We start from the raw sequence: 17791 nt of genomic DNA on the forward strand, positions 1-17791 counted from the left end.
ATGTAAGTGGCCACGAAATGCAAAGAGCGCGTATATATTTTTCTTAGAACAAATCTAAATTAAGTACAAATAAACTTAAGTATAATTAAGTGTCAATAAATACAATACGAGTACATCTTTAATATTAAATAAATAGAAATTTACAAAATAACTATTTTAGAAACAGAATCTGTATTTATTTTTAGAGGATTTAAATTTCCTACATTATTATCACGTTTTCATAATTAACAAAAAGCAGTGAAATCCCATAAAAAAACCTTTTTTTAAAAAAAGAAAAAAACATACGCCAAGTGCATATAAAAGATACTGAACTTCTTGATCAAAAACAGATATGAGATAAATATAATTGACCAAGTGTATTCTTCATTACGCCAGTCACATAAGACAGACCGAAAGTGACTATAATTGTCAACTGGATTATAGTGAAGAAAAAACTTGGCGTGCCCGGGTCGCATTAAAACGCAATATTCTAGAACCTTGGTTCTATCGCAATATTCTGCAGTATACACAATATATGCGAAAACAATTCAACAAAGAAAAGATGTTAATAATTGCTTACTGAACATATTATAATACTTAGTTGTGAATATATTTTCATGTCCCACAAATTATATCACTATATAGTGAATGATGATACTAATTATATCACTATATTATACGTGTATATTATACGTATATATCTGTATACATATGTCTGTTATTTTTATATTTTAATTTATAATGCAAATACTATGTTGAAATAATGTTTTCACTGAATACTGTTTACAATTAATGCGACCCGGGCACGCCAAGTTTTTTCTTCACTATAATCCAGTTGACAATTATAGTCACTTTCGGTCTGTCTTATGTGACTGGCGTAATGAAGAATACACTTGGTCAATTATATTTATCTCATATCTGTTTTTGATCAAGAAGTTCAGTATCTTTTATATGCACTTGGCGTATGTTTTTTTCTTTTTTTAAAAAAAGGTTTTTTTATGGGATAAAAAACTATTCTTCTGTTATTTTATATAATTTATAAATAAACTATATACTAAATTTATTTGATCTATATGTCCAACATTTATATTTATATTGTAATCTTTTTATTTAAAGTACTATTTAAAGTATTTATTTAAAGTAGTAAAAATATTTTTTGAAATTAACTTTTTATTTAATTTGAGTTAATTCAATCTTAACGTTACATTAACTGAGTTAGTATTTTGTTCATGTAATTTTTAATGTAAGTTAATTTTATAAACCATTAGCCTTAACTTTAAAAAAATTAACTAACCTAATCCTGTCTTTATATAGTTACTTTAAACATAACAAATATGTATGCAATGTATATAAACGAGATTTAAAAGAAAAAAATGTATGTCTTTGCTGTTATTTTTCTTTTTATTAAATATTTGCTGGAAATAGCGACTTCCGAATAATTGACATCACGCTCTTTATACCCACTCTATACCTGAGTTGCCTGCGATGTACAATGCCCACTTGCGGAAGCTGCCCGTATAATACATATTAAAGCTATTGTATACTAATTTAATATGTAAAAAAGTATAAAATGCAAATATTTTGAGTCATAAGATACAGATTTTACTTAATGTCACAACCAAATTAAAAAATTCATGATTTAATATATTCTTATTCTTATATTTACATGAAACATTATACTTTTACGTCAATGTGTATACGGTTTTTAATATGCATATCGAGTGCATCAAATTAAATGTGCTTTAGCCGGATGATTTTTAACCTGGCATTCAAGCTATGGGTGAAAATGGTATCAAAGACCAAAAGCTGTGCGATATCGTTGGCAGTGGCCTTAGTTTCGATAACGTCTCTTTGCCCATCGCTGGTTCCGTTCAATACTCCAAAGACAATGGGAAGACCGTTGAAATCGCTTCTGAGCTTCACACTCATCGGCAATTTGAGAGTGTGAGATTCTAGATTCCAAAACCCGAAATAGCGAACAATTAAACTCGTATTGTCAGAGTGTCGTATTTTGTAGGTATGCATCAAATAGAACGACACTGTACGATTCTCCTCAGTGGCGTAGCCCAAATTGGTTATGGCGTTTTCGACGTTACGTCGTTCCAGCGGCGGTCCAGTAAACTCAAAGCGCTCGCCGTATCGCAGAAGAGACCTACAAATTCTGTAAAAAAAAAAGGATTCATTTGAATAAGTCTTGAAAAAGACTTGCTGTAATTTAAATCATTATATCGTCTTCATGACGATTGCCACCTTTCGACCAATGTTCCGCTAGAGAGATTAATACTCTTCATCCAAAAATTCTACTGTCCTGCCAGAGATCGACAACTAAAATTGTCAAAATTAAAATTTTCTTATAGTGCTTTTTTTAAGAAGCTGTCTAGAATAAGCCATTATCTATAATGATACTTTGGATATATATAAGATACTATAAAAAGTTTTTCGTCATACTTGTTTCTATTGTCTGAGATCACAATTTTAATATCACTTTTTCTACAAGTGTCGTGCTGGACTCAGGTATTAAAAAATTGATTAAAAATATATAGAGGCCGGAACTCTGCTTATAAATGATTGCATTGCATAGAACTCTGTGAGAACTAACGAGAACTGCCGTCGAAACTGATAGAAATAGTCAGCACGTCACTTTTTCTGCAAGTGTCGCGCTGGACTCAGGTATTAAAAAATTGATTAAAAATATGTAGAGGCCGGAACTCTGCTTATAAATGATTGCAATGCATAGAACTCTGTGAGAACTAACGAGAACTGCCATTGAAACTGATAGAAATAGTCAGCATGTCACTTTTTCTAGAAGTTTTATGCCATTTTCTATATATAGGATGTATAAAATTGTTAAATGTTGTTATTTTATTTTGAAAATGCATAACTTAGTTGGTTTTTAGTAGAACTATCGGGAACTGTTGCTAAAAGTGCAAATATTAATTTTTTTCTCGTACTTTAGAGGAAATCTGACTTGCCAGATTCGCGTAGTTAGCACGCCATATTTCCAATTTTAGTTTTTTCATATTAAAACTGCGGAACTATTTTTTATTTCTAGGTAGAACTGTAGAACTATGAAAAGTGCTACTGGAACTGTTGTAATTTTTTTGATATCGACAGAATGTCGTGCCAGCTTCACAGATCCTACTATCTAATGCTATCTCATGTATTTGTAAAACAAAGTTCGCGCTCGCGCGCATAAGTGTGAGTGTGAGTATGTGTATGTATGTGCGTGTACGTATTTGTGATAATATTTGATCTCAAAACCATGAAAATAGCGCAACTGGTACTCCTCGAAATTAATAACTTCAAATTTATGCCCCATTCTTCTACGATCTAACTTTACCAAATCTCTTGGGAAAATGATAGTGGGCCGTGTTCCCGACACAATCAAGCCCACGCGCCCTTTGGAAAATTTTTAAAGTTGAAATCGGTCACACAGTGTTATTATTCATTATTAATTCACTTTACTTTTTGCTTTTGCAATTTCAGAGTATCTCTTATAAATTACTTTTTAATAGGAATTTTGTTGTATTTTATTTAAAAATAGTTTTTTTATAAATTAATTTTTCAAGTTAAGACATTCTTTTTATTACGTGTATGTTAGCAAAACTATAAAATATATTAATTTACCAGATAAAAGAAATTAATTATAAATTCTCTTTACATTACCTACAAATGAATTCGATAGTTTATAATTGTTCTCTCTCTTCTTCTTTTTAATTTCATTAACAAATTGAAAACACTTACTAAACGGACTGATATTATCAAAGAGCACCATTTGGTCCCAAGGCCGCCATTCCGCGTATTCCAATAACACTTGTAGCGTCAACGGCGATGTGAAGATGCAAGGTTTGACGACAACGTGAATCGTCATTAACATCACCAGCAAGAATTTTGCTTTTTCAACACCAACTTTGATTTTACGCATAATGTTTCATATATCTAAAAACGTTGATAGGGATATTATTTTATAAAATCAAGAAATTAGAAGTTCGTTCTTGGTCGTTTTAGTTTTAATGAATAAAAAATGATGATTCACGGTTCACTATTATTGAATCTCAATGTTACAATATATTGAGAGACGATTTTGACAGAACTGTATTGCTAGTTAATTTACTACTGATAAGAAGCGATTTCACAAGAACAGCGTTGCATAAAGTTTTCTTGAAATGCCAGCTCTTGTTAAGGCTTGTCAAATCCTTAAATTCATCGTTCGAATGCTACGTCAGCGTACGAACGTCGACAACATAATGAATTTTTGACAGCGAGGAATAAGAAAACTTGACATTAACAGCTGTGACGCTGAAAAAAAAAACATAGATACGGAGAATTTCAAAGTTTCTGTAAAAAAAACTCGATTCGAAATGAAAAATTTTTAGGCAACTTTTAACCATTGACTATACAACAATTTTATACATTAATTTTATTTCAAGAAGTTCTTTCTTATTGTTATCACTTTTCTATTTATAAATAATTACATGTGTATGTTTGGATATAGTCTTTTATTGCTTTCTTTATGTAGCTTCTGCAATTTTAAAATTACGATATGTGTAGGACCGTTGGTATTTAAACACAAGTAAATAAAGGCCTAATAAAAATTTCAGCACGCGATAAAGTGATTACATACGTGGTAAATAAAATTCACACATTACTTTAGCAACCAAAATTTTTATCTATTAATCTTTTATTAATTTTTAATTATTTATTAATTTGATTTTTTTTATTTTTACTTGCACTGTAATATTTAAGTTATTCTATACTCAACCTCAATATAGTTGAAAGATTTTACGTAATTAAAACGTTCTATTTTTTGATAATTATTCGACATTAAATTATTATTGTTTATCTTAACTTTGTTTTTTGTCCGTGTTAGTTGTGTACACACAAATTTGATTTGTTTTATAATAATCTTTAATATTGCATGTACATTATTTTTTGCAAAAATTATATTTTGAACAGTAATCTTGACGCTCAATTTTTCATCTTTTAAACAACTGTATATTTATTGATACATTAATATGCATAATAAGCAATGCAAAAGTATAAATATAAACGCACAGTCTTTGCAAACTATCAGATTTCTGAATTAATAATAAAAAATTAATTAGCAATTTAAGAAATAAAGAATACTAATAAAAAAATTTTATTAAAACGAAATTAATAAAGAAGATATGCCAAATACATAAACATATAAGTATATACAAGGTTTGTATAAAAACACCAATTTTTCAAAAACTAATAAAAAATAAATTTATAATACTACTATTTTCTAAATTTATAAAATTATATTATTTAATTAATAACATAATATATATATTATATATATGTCATAATATTGTCTATATATAAGTATATACATACTCGTATAATAGCGAAGGCATGAATCGGCTTACCAATCGGCTATGACACTTATTCAACTTGAAGATCTAGAATCGTTCTTGTCATAGACGTTGATGAATGTCATTATAACTATTAAAACTATTAAAACTATTAAAAATGGTTCAAAATTGAACTAAAACGTTTATATTATTTTTAATTGTGTTAATTGTTTTATTTTATTTATCGCGAAATCCGCGTTTGACACTTACTAGTCCTTTTTTCTAATTATTGTTTTTTAAATTTAGGAGTTGCATTAATTTTTTGACAATTTATTCATTGTAATGTTAATATTAACTTTTATTTTTAACTTGTGTAAATAATTTCTTTAGTCATCTCTAATATACAATTCATGTGTTATACCATTATGGTCGGTATTCATAGTCGGTTCTTATATTCAAGACCGTCTTAAGTTCAGTCTTTAAGAGTTACGAACCAATCAGAGGGCCGCTTTAGCATCTTAAGACATTATTTAAGGCAGTCTTGAAATAAGAACCGACTATGAATATCGGCCTATGTGACCGATTATATATATATATATATACACTGAGAATTAATTTCTTTTAATTAATACGTTAAACAGGGCAAATAAGAGTCAAATTACAATTAAAAATCTAAATCTGATAATTTATTTTAATATATTGCGAAGAATATCATGTAATTTTTGGCGTTTCTTCCCGGCTTCCACTACTAGACTCATCAGTAAGACATTGTAGTGGAAGTCTACCTTATACGCGCGCGCGCCGCCTTGGTAAGTTATTAAATCGAGATTCTCTATATAAAAACAAAATGATATAATAATCTGAAATGAACGTTATTTCCTACTTTGGATAAATATTGTGAAGAATATTACTACGTCGAATCGCCATCAGGTCTATCGGATCGATATTCGCAAATTCTCATAAATACTGAGACACGCGTATATCTCTTTATATAGAATCTCGATTTAATAACTTACCAAGGCGTATAAGGTGGGCTTCCACTACAATGCCTTACTGATGAGTCCAGTAGTGGAAGCCGGGACGAAACGCCAAAAATTACATGATATTCTTCGCAATATATTAGAATAAATTATCAGATTTAGATTTTTTTTTAAATTGTAATTTGACTCTTATTTGCCCTGTGTAACGTATTAATTATTATGTTTGTGATAAGGCTCAATATGTATTAAACAACTAATATAAAGAGATAAGGGCAATGAGCCAATAATTTCGTTAAAATCTTTTTAAATTAGTCTAATATACATATATTGCGAAGAATATCACGTAATTATGGTTGATGAGTCCAGTAGTGGAAGTTGGGACGAAACGCCATAATTACGTGATATTCTTTGAAATATATATTAGATTAATTTAAAAAGATTTTAACGAAATTATTGGTTCATTGCCCTTATCTCTTTGTATTAATTATTATTATATAAAAGAGTCCTTGAAATCTTCAATTTATTTAATTTCTTTTAGAAAATCATATCAATTCGTAATCTTCAAAGGTAGGAACTGATAAGCCCCCCTCCCTATCTAAATATCCTCATATCTAAATAAATTAGTTACTTTAATTAATCGTCAATCCGCCATTAACAGTGGTCTCATAGGAAAGAAGAATAGCCAAAATAAGAATATTAAAATTTGTACGTAACTGATCGTTAATAAGAAAAGGTCAAGGATTTGTAGAATATTGTATTTTAACTTATTGTACACACAGTTTTCCCCAATAGATCAAGTTTTATTATGTCAAATTCGAAACAAATCTTAATCTATTTATATCTATTAAGAGACGCTATATATATTATATATGCTATACTATATAGCGGGAGGGAGGAAATAAATTAAAAAATATTCTATAAATATTGTTCCTTATTAATAAAAAAATTTCAATTTTGTAACAATAATCGCATATTTGATTTACTAATAATTATCTTGGAAAATTAGTTCTTATATCATTTTACTATTTATACAGCAATAGAAGTTACATTTATAAAAATTATATAAAAAATTTTTTTACATGTGAGATTTATATAAATCAGTTCAATAATGTGACATTTCCATTTACAGTAATATAGTTCACTATAAGTAACGATAAGTAATTTAAATTTGCATTTAACAATTCTTCAAATTGAATAATATTGATTATATTAATTGCTATTGTGTGATGTCAGAATAGTACATTATGTACCAAGGACGCAAAATGTATCATTCTCGGCGAATACGAGCTTTGGGGCCGAGAGTAGCGAGGCCGCCAAAGTCGCATGAGCGAGAATGATACATTTGCGTCCGTGGTTACATATACTATTTTTTAGTCCAAAGGCCGCTAAATGAATTTTTTAGTCGAAAGGCCGCTAAATGAATTTTCAATGCTTCTTGCATGCTGTGATTGCTTCCCGGTATTCATGCGTAAATGGGGTGTTTACATACCACGCACTGTGTTTACGGACGAAAAGTCGAGCTTTTTGTTTACGAAAAAGCTTGTCCACCTCTTTCTTTTACACGTTTTTATATGTCACGGCCTAAGCCTTACATTTAGTATTTCGCGGTCTCTATACGGGACGCGAAAATTCATTTCGCGGCCTGAGGACTAAAAAAATACGAGTACTTCTTTCATTTCCCATGTAACAAAATTAAAATTTCAAGAACGAGTTATATATAGAATGTTATTGACGTCCATACCATTAGCAGAAGATACGTCGAGTTTAAAATATTATGTGTAGGTATATACTATATTTGTAAATTTAGAATGACTTTTTAAAATTTAAATTTTATACACAATATTTTTAGTCATTCAACTAAATGCAGCGACCATATGAACTGTCAGGCAAATATTTGTTAATTCAAATAAATTATTTAATTTAGTTATACACACAAATATTTGAACTAAATAATTACTACGATTTAGTCAAGTTAACAATTTTTGTTTTTCAGTGTATAGTATACGCACATTCTGCATAAAAATTACATATTCTTTCGTTGTTTTATTCATATTTTTAGAGAACAATAGTGATTACAAATATTACATAAAATTTATGTACAAATATTACATTAAATTTTCTAAAATCATTCTAAATTTGCAATAAATAATTTTTTAATTTCTGATTCGGTTACACTGATTGTATCAATTATTAATATGCTATGCTAAAACAATATTGTTTCCGTTTGCAATATAACATAAAAATATAAATTTTTAAAGAGATAGAGAGAGAGAGAGAGAGAGAGAGAGAGAGAGAGAGAGAGAGAGAGAGAGAGAGAGAGAGAGAGAGAGAGAGAGAGAGAGAGAGAGAGAGAGAGAGAGAGAGAGAGAGAGAGAAGAGAAGTTAAATATATAATATATACTATTTTAAAATATAAAAAAAAATATATACGTATATACACAACATATAGAAATACAAATTTTCTATATACATTAACTTTGTCTCATTGCTCTATCAACGTAAGAACGTAATTAGGGCATAAATGGATTAAAAACCTAATTGTTCTTCTTGTATATGAAAATAATTGTGACGTTTTATATTTACAATAATTATAGGAATAGATATTTTTCATATTACAATATTATTAATATAACAACAAAATATTAATAAGATGCATAATAAGAGTGTAGTTAAGTCATTGTGTACGTACTCATATGGTATAATTACTTGCATTAGCACAAATGCACATTCAACTGTTTTAAATGAAGCAATGTGCTGACAGTACAATTTATAAAAGTGCATAAATTGCAACTTTATAAAATAATTCACCATGATTCGAATATATAATTAAGAACTACTATAGTCAAAGTTAGATAAACGGTACAAGTGCTTTATATCTCTACTGTGAATTAGATAATAATATATTCTACACAAATAGATACAATTTTCTTATAATAAAACCTGTGTGTTTATTTAAACTGTGCAGATTTTTACATAAATTGTTATTTTTCATAAATATGCTACATGTTAAAAAACAGTATCGATATTTAAGCCTTTTCTCTTTAAATTAGAATTGCAAATGTGTGATTTTACAATTAGTTATTTTAATAAATAATAATATAATTATTAATACACAGTGTAACAGGCAACGAGCCAAAATAAAAACAATAAAATTCAAGAGAAACAAAGACAATATATTAGGCGAGCGGTTTACCCCCATTTTGCGTTCATTAACCGACCGATCAAAGTTCTAAGGTCTAAAAATGATTGGATTCGATTCCTCATATTATTCTGAGAAAAAACATCTATATACACTTTATTTGTTTAAGTGGTCATTAAAAAGTCAAACATTTTTTTAAAATCTAAACTTTGAACCAAAAATTTCGAAAAAATTCTGTAAGCTTAATTGGATCAAAATGAACATTTTTTTGTCTCTTAGACTCTTTTAATAAAAAAGTTTTCGAGATAAAAAATGTCAAAGCTTGAAAAATGACTTCCTTTACGATTTTTTTCTCACAAATTAATCATCCAATCAATACGAATAAAAAATAAAAATATTCGGCCAATCGTAAACTATAACGAGAAATTTTTTTTTTATTCGTACTGTTATTGATAGTGAAAACTTTATTAGAATGAAGCTCTGAAGCGAGGGGCGTATCACTGTCTAGTTAACAGTTTTTAATGTTAGAAATCATAATATAATCAAGTGAATATTATGATGACATACAAGGAATCGTATGAATAACGTTTGAAATCGAGCAATTGAAATTTGCAGTTTAACGAGCGAGTTAATGCAGCGTTATCTGTTTTGAGAGTGAGTCGAGGTGCGAACGGTGCGAATTCGTGCGAGTTCGTGCAAGTTGCGGTACGAATCGGTGCGAGTCGATGCGAATCAGTGCATTTAAAAAGTGAAATCGCTTGAAATCGCTTGAAATTGATTGCAACCGTTTGCTAATGTTTCATGTGACTCTGAATAAAAGGTCAATAAGGCTAATTCTGGAATGTGCTTTTTGTTTCCTGTTTCTTGTTGTTTGTCTCTTGCCTTATTCTTGATCAAAAAGCCAAGAGACAAACAGAGATAAACAGCAAGAAATAGGAAACAAAAAGCACATTGTAGAATTAGCCTAACAATATTCAAAATCGTGTTTTATTAAAATATATATTCTAGTGTATAGATATTTCAACTTTCAAACAAGCGCTGTGCATATAGCTGCGATACTATTATAACGACTCAACGGCGTCGCATCGAGACCGCTCATGCGCCGCGGACGCGCCTTCAGAGCTTCATTCTAATAAAGTTTTCACTATCAATAATAGTACGAATGAAAATAAAAAAATTTTTCGTTATAGTTTAAAATTGGCCAAAAATTTTCGTTTTTTATTAATACTGATTGGATGATTAGTTTGTGAAAAAAAATCATAAGCGTAGTCATTTTTCAAGTTTGGACATTTTTTATCTCGAAAATTAGTTTCAAAAAAATCTAAGAGACAAAAAATGTTTATTTTGATCCAATTAAGCTTACAGAATTTTTTCGAAATTTTTGTTCAAAGTTTAGATTTTTTAAACAAAAAAATGTTTATAACTTTTTAATGACACCAAATTAATGACTTAAACAAATAAAGCGTATATAGCTTTTTCTCAGAATAATATGAGGAATCGAATCCAATCATTTTCAGACACTAGAACTTTGATCGGTCAGTTAATTCATTTTCTAAGCGACTTTTCGGGGGTAAACCGCTCGCCTATATTAAATGAACAATAAAAAAGTAAAACAATTTTATTGTTTTATTAAATTTTAATTTTATTTTGGCTCGTTGCCCGTTAGACTATATTAATTTTTATATATTATTGTCGAGCCTTCTCTCAATATTATTAACGTTAATAAATTTATTACACGTAGGCAAAATGATACGTTATAATCAATATAATTTTTATTTTACTATGTCGTTCATACGATTTCATTTTTGCTCCGAATCCTGTGCATATTTAAAGAAATTTTGTAGTTTAATTAAGTTGAGCGTTAACATTAGAGTCCGTATTAGATTTATAAAACATTGTATTAAATTTAATTTAGTTCCGCTACATTTACATAGATTTTTAAACTTTAATCCCATTTGAGTTTATGATAGCTTTTCGTATGGTCTTAATTCCACTTATTTCATTTTTAATTAAAAATTAAAAACAAATTTTTGGGACCCCAATGGAATCCCTTCTCTCTCCAATAGTATCTGATATTGTAATGCAGGATTTAGAAGAAATTGCCATTGACATGTTACCGGTCCGTTTGCTTTTTTATATCCGATATGTTGATATTATTTTAGCTGCTCCTTCTGAGTCTGTCAATAGTATGTTAACAATTTTTAATTCCTTGCATACACCAGATTACAGTTTAAAGTGGAGGTTGGTACGGATAGTAAGATTATAGTTTCTTAGATACGGTATTAATTATTGAAGACAACAGAATAGGATTTAGAAGAAATTGCCATTGACATGTTACCGGTCCGTTTGCCTTTTTATTTTCGATATGTTGATATTATTTTAACAAAAATAGAACAAATAAAGGACTCTTTCTTTAAAAACATTATAAACGTGGAAATGGCATTGTAAGAGTCAAACGAAAAGAAAATTAACAACAAATTAATACATATATTCTAAAATGAACTTATAAAATTTACATAAATGTAACACAAAATTTTCGCCTAACTGCAAAAAACACATGACGTTATAAGGTGTGCTATCCACGTTTTTACTTGGCTAATTTTATTAATGCTATTCTCTGCTAGAATCATATTCTAATATAATACGGTCTCTTTCCCCTTCCTAGTTGTTCTACATTTTCCTTCCAGTTTATATCTCACTTTCGATTTCCTTTTTCACCATTGTGTTGCGGTACTTGATATCATAAACATCGTTTTTTCATCCTTTGCAATTTGCTCCAGTTGAGACTTACACTATTTCTTCTTTTCACAAAGTAATTTATTTTTATTTTAATTATTATTCTTAATGACGATATTTTATATTATTTTTAAAGAGTATAAAATATATATACAATATTACATACATATGTGCGGCCAGTTTGACATTAATTTTTTTATTATACTGCGATACTTTTTAGATAATATTGTTTGTGCAACCTTTGACTAACAAATACATTTTACATAATGGATAACCCCATAATTTTTACCTAACGATTATGATTTACTTCTATGGTTCAAGCATCCGAATTTATAATATAACATATAAGAATCTTTTGAAAAAATTCCGTTATTAAAATCTAAAATTTATTAACATTCAGAATGACCCGATCAGTGTCGAAACATTTGTTTTACTTCTTTATTGTTCATTTAATATATTGTCTTTGTTTCTCTTGAATTTTATTGTTTTTATTTTGGCTCGTTAACCGTTACACTGTATTAATTTTTATATATTATTTTTTTTGTCGAGCCTTCTCTCAATATTATTAATAATATAATTGCTACACTGGTAATTTATGGATATTATTAATAATATAATTGCTACAACAACTAATTCATTAAATTAAAAAAAAGTAATTATATTTTAATTTATTAAAGATATCAGTTATATTGTAAGTACGGACGTCGTTTGAGCAGTTTGGACGAATAGAATACACCTTTAAACAATTTCCGAATATTGGAGAATAAATTATTTTGGATACTGCGTTTCATTAACTAGAATAACAGTATCATTCTTTATTTTGTAAAAAATGAAATATGTTAATTTTAACTCAAAGACGTCGAGTGGATTTTATGAGCATGCAAAAATGTTAACATTAACACAAAAATGTTAATTTTAACATTTTTGCATATTTCAGAAAATTCACTCAACGTCTTTTGAGTTAAAATTAGCATTTTATTTTTTACAGTGTATGAATAACAAATTTATTTGTCAATTATTGATTTGAAGATCAAAAATGACAGCCTGCTATATAATTATTAACAGCGTGAAGCAAATTTTCTGGATTCTCGATTCAGTAATCTGAAAATATGGCACCAAATATTTCACAGATTCAAAAATACTTATGGAGGAAAATACACAAAATGAAAAACCTTCGATTACTACAAAGACGCTAGATAATAAAAATGACAAACAAAACAGAAGTAAGAGCTATACGAAAAGCTGGTTCATGACAGAGCTGAAATGGTTTAACATCTTACTTATTAGTTTTCTCCACTTATACTTCGTATATGCCTGTTTTACTTTTAACTTTTTCGAAAATCTGCTAACGACAACTTGGGGTAAGTATTCTCTAAAAAATTCTTTCGTTAATTTAATTTCTTGACTTCTTACAAAAGATTACACACACACACACACACACATAATAAAAAAGTAAAATTTAATCTGCTATAACAATTTGATTAAAATTGTATTGCATGTTTATAAAAAATACAAAAAGTTGTTTTTAACGATTTCTAACATCAACGACAGCTGATTGAAAGTTAATTGATTAGATTTACGCGAAAAGACACGTAGTACAAGTTTAACAGAATAGATCAGTAAATAGCTGTTAAAAATTTCTCATTTCCATCGTATTAATATCAACTGTGTTATAAATTACTATATAGTGAATTGTCAAATGTCACAAAAACAATGTTACTTACACGGTGCTCTTAAAAAATACGGTTTAACTTACTATAAACAGTTTTAAAACGTGTGATGTCATTTAACTGCACCGATCCTTTTTGTTTCAAGTGTATGTCATGGGTTTAATAGGAGGAATTGGTGTCACTGCTGGTGTTCATCGTTTATGGACTCACAAAGCTTATAAGGCAAAATGGCAGCTTAGAACTATTCTTGCTGTTTTCTATGCTTCAGCAGGCATGGTAGACGAACGGTTATAATTATCATTTTATACATTGTATGGCGGAAAAATTTTCCTTCCTAATTAAATCCTTTCACATAGAATAACATTTATGAATGGGTACGAGATCATCGAATACATCACAAATACACGGATACGAATGCAGATCCGCACAATAGTAACCGAGGATTCTTTTTTTCCCATGTTGGTTGGTTGATGATGAAGAAACATTCAGATGTGATTGAAAAGGGTCGTCAAATTGACATGAGCGATATATTGGCTGATCCTATTGCTGTATTTAGTATCAAGTAAGTGCAAAAAATTAATTATGCGAAGTGGTTTTATACTGGAGAAGACAAAAGAAATTAAAAGAAAGGATTTGATTCATCTCAAAAGTGTATTTATTATTTCAATTTCTTTCTCAATTTTAGAAAGCTTTCTACGAAAATTTTTTTATGTAATATATATATCGGGTGGGGCAATAACTTTGCCCACCTTGAATATCTCCGCTATTTTTAGAGATATGAAAATATTGTTATTACAAAAGTTGTAGGGCATCAAGAGAACTATAACATATGCTAGTCATAATTTTTTTAGGTGGAAGCGCTTCTGAGATTTCAAGGTCATTTTTTTAAATGGAATTATATTAATTTTTTTCACTATATGATTCCCCTAATTATTCTGTACATAAAAGTATTAAGATGGAGATATAAAAAAACCAATAGTTTATGAGATATTTTACACATTCTTTTGGTGCATACTGACAAAAAATGTTTAATAATTCGTGAACTATTGACTTTTTGATAATCGTACCTTAATGCTTTTGTAAACAGTATAATGAGGTGAATCAATTGGTGTAAAGAAAACAGATAGTTGCTTATTTCTCAATTATCCATTTTGCATACATATTTTTTTATAGCACCTATGCGTTTTCTTCACACCAATTGATTCATCTCATTATACTGTTTACAAAAGCATTATGGTACGATTATCAAAAAGTCAATAGTTCACGAGTTATTAAACATTTTTTGTCAATATGCATCAAAAGAATGTGTAAAATAACTCGTAAACTATTGATTTTTTTTATATCTCTACCTTAATACTTTTATGTACATACAGAATAATTACGACTCCTTTCATCTCCTTATGTGGAGCATAGGACGTCTATAGGCCTCTTCTTCTTTTGTCCGAGGCCTATATTCGTTTCTCAAATCAGATTGTTTTTCGAATTTGTGGGTGATTGATCCACAGAATCCTACCTCAGTCAAATGTTAGAGACAAATATCTATAACTAATATGTATACTGATGTATAGGACCTACAGTTTAACGCCGAATCCGAACGGCGCTGATGATCATAGATCTTTTGATCACCAGGTGGAGCCATTTTTTGGCTCATTAAACGCGAAAAATCGCGTTTGGGCGCACGTGGGATTGAACTCGGGTCTACATATCGCGAGTCAATCGCACCGAGCGGTGAGCTACTCGACGCCACGTACAGAATAATTAGGGGAATCATATAGTGAAAAAAATTCATATAATTCCATTTAAAAAAATGTAGTTGACCTTGAAATCCCCGAAGTGCCTCCACCTAAAAAAATTATGACTAGCATATGTTATGTGATATAGTTCTCTTGATGCCCTACAACTTTTGTAATAACAATATTTTCATATCTCTAAAAATAGCGGAGATATTCAAGGTGGACAAAGTTATTGCCCCACCCGGTATACACATATATATATAGTATATATATTATACATATATAACTATAATGAAGATTATATGTCGTAATTCATTTATAATATTTTGCAGATATTTTTCGATATTAAAATTTACGGTTGCTTTTCTACTTCCGGTAATGTTACCTGTGTATGGATGGAATGAGACTTGGTATAGAGCTTTCGCATCGCAGTTTATTCGTTATGTAATCCTTTTAAATATTATATGGAGCGTCAACAGTGCGGCTCATATTTGGGGTTCAAAGCCATATAATGCGTAAGATAATTAATATAAAAATTGTTTACATATAAAGTTAATAAAAAAATTTTAAGAAATTTTTATCATTTTGTATTAACAAAAACTTTTTATCTTCTTTTTTAAATGCCAGGCACATAAATCCAACGGAGAACCGATGGCTCAGCTTTTTTACCTTTGGTGAAGGAGGAGGGCACAATTATCATCATGTCTTTCCATGGGACTATAAGACTTCCGAATCACAATTCCACAACCACAAGTTTCATCAATTGTTTTGCAAAAATTGGGTGGGCGTATGATCTCAAAGAACCGTCGCAAGAGGTTGTAAAGACTATCGCGATGAAAAAGGGTGAAGGAAGCCATTCTTTATGGAATGCTGTACCATATCCACCTTGTAAAACTGAATAATAAAAACCATTAAATGGTTATCTTGCGATAGAGATTTTTTATTAGATTATAATCTAATACTAGATTTATCGTTAGTGCGGCCTAATGCGCTTTTTTGGGACTAAAATATAAATTCATACATAAATAGCAAAATAAATGTATTTACAATTTAAAAAAAATTCACTTTATTATAAATCTAAATTTTTCATATCGACAATGAAACTACTAGCACAAACCACGAACGTTCAAACCCTAGTAGTTTCATTGTCGATATGAAAAATTTAGATTTATAATAAAGTGAATATTTTTTATATTGTAAATATATTTATTTTGCTATTTATGTATGAATTTATATTTTAGTCCCAAAAAAGCGCATTAGGCCGCACTATCGAGTGTGCGCACAGTGAGACCATGCAACGGTCGAAACGCTTTCGGACGCAAGTACACAACACACTGTATCTCTGGAAATATTTGTCGGATCGATTTAAAACTTTCAGGAAATAAGGTAAATGTATCACTTCGTGGACATGGCCCAATTGTTGGACAAATTGTGACAATTTTAAATATTAAGCTTTTGATGATATGTGTTACTCTAAATAAATTTTTAAGCAATTTTTCATATTATTTAGAAATTAAGTATTATATAATTTATTCATATTAAAAATGATACTTTTGTAAAAAAAATTTCGTTTATGGACAATCGTCCATTTATTAGGACATTCACACATATGCGTGTATCAATTATTGGACATTCCTTAGAGTACCTGTCTACTGAATGATTAAAAACATATGTTGTATATATTACATATAAAACTTTATATAAAACTTCACTAATTACAATTTCGATAAACTTTTTTGTACAATCTTGATTGATAAGTAAGTAAAATGCGATTCTCTTCTATATAATAAAAAAATTGCTTATTATTTGTCCAATAATTGGGTCATACTTTTGTGGACACAGAGACACGTCACATTTTTTGTCCAATAATTAAGATATTTGAATCATATTATATTTATGACTGAATACAATTTATAATAAACGCAAATAACATATTTGATAATGGATTTAGTTTTAGAAAACATCCATTCTTACTAAGCATGTGTAATAAACTAAAATTTTAATGTTTCTAAAGTTGAAATAAATGATTTCGTCGTGCAATTCCTTAATTGTCCAATAACCGGTACATTTACCTTATTCTTCTAAATACCTACTTTTAGGAAATATCATTTTTGAAGAATCGATTTTTTGAAAATATTAAACGTATATAACCTCTTAGTAACACTATCCTACATTTGGAGCTTTTCTTCTAGATCACAAATGGAACCAAGTGATTTTTATACTTATAGATTTTTGATCG

The 17791-nt window shown here is 29.0% G+C and overlaps 1 pseudogene; it reads left to right on the plus strand.

The window, feature by feature from the left end:
* The first annotated feature begins 13972 nt into the window (after positions 1-13972).
* LOC108782950 (acyl-CoA Delta(11) desaturase-like) lies at positions 13973-16881 on the plus strand (annotated as a pseudogene).
* The last annotated feature ends 910 nt before the right edge of the window (positions 16882-17791 follow it).

Source organism: Cyphomyrmex costatus, unplaced genomic scaffold (assembly GCF_001594065.2).
Source record: "Cyphomyrmex costatus isolate MS0001 unplaced genomic scaffold, Ccosl1.0 scaffold14, whole genome shotgun sequence".
NCBI classification, from domain to species: domain Eukaryota; kingdom Metazoa; phylum Arthropoda; class Insecta; order Hymenoptera; family Formicidae; genus Cyphomyrmex; species Cyphomyrmex costatus.